The sequence below is a fragment of the Propithecus coquereli genome, unplaced genomic scaffold, assembly GCF_000956105.1.
Source record: "Propithecus coquereli isolate 6110/MARCELLA unplaced genomic scaffold, Pcoq_1.0 Scaffold193, whole genome shotgun sequence".
Classification (NCBI taxonomy): Eukaryota; Metazoa; Chordata; class Mammalia; order Primates; family Indriidae; genus Propithecus; species Propithecus coquereli.
In genome coordinates this window covers 93,160-93,862 of record NW_012144190.1, presented here as the reverse complement: position 1 = coordinate 93,862, position 703 = coordinate 93,160, and positions in this window count along the sequence as shown.

Genomic DNA, 703 nt, shown 5'->3' with positions numbered 1-703 from the left:
AGCTGACCCTTCGAGCTCAGAGAGGACAGGGTCAGGGGTCCTCACCTGAGACCACGAGCTCCAGGGGGTCACTGGGCAGTGACAACAGGTAGGGGAAGGAGCTGAGTGAGCTGTAGCACCTGTAGGTGCCCCCATGGGCTGAGGTCACAGGACTCATGGAGAATTCAGCCTGGTACCTTCGAGCTTTGTACTTTGATCTTTGACGCAGTGGGGGATCGGCTGCCCCCTCCTTGGTCAGAAGGAAAGTGTCCATCCTGTTCGATGACTGACACAGCAGGGTCACGTCCTCTCCCGAGGCCACCATGGGGCCTGGCTGTGCCGAGAGGGAGGGTGTGTCAGGGAGCTGTCCTAGAGAGAGGAAGGAAGGGTGGGTGGTGGTCTGAGCTGAGACCTCCCCAGGACCTGTCTCTGAGGACCTTCATGTCTCTGTCTCTGTGATCTCTGAGTCTCCCCTTCCCCGCACCCCTGTCTCTCTGTCCCTCCCTCCCTGAGACTTCCACCCCTCATCAGGCCATCACCCCCTCGGGCTCCCCCGGCAGGGCCTGTGCAGAGTCTGGGTCCCTGACTGACCCCGCTGGGCTCCTCACCTGCGATCAGGATGTCCAGGAGGTCGCTGGGGGCCGACCACTCGGAGGAGAGGTTGTGTCCACCGTAGCATCTGTACTGGCCCCCGTGGGAGCCGCTCACAGGGCCCAGGGGGAAG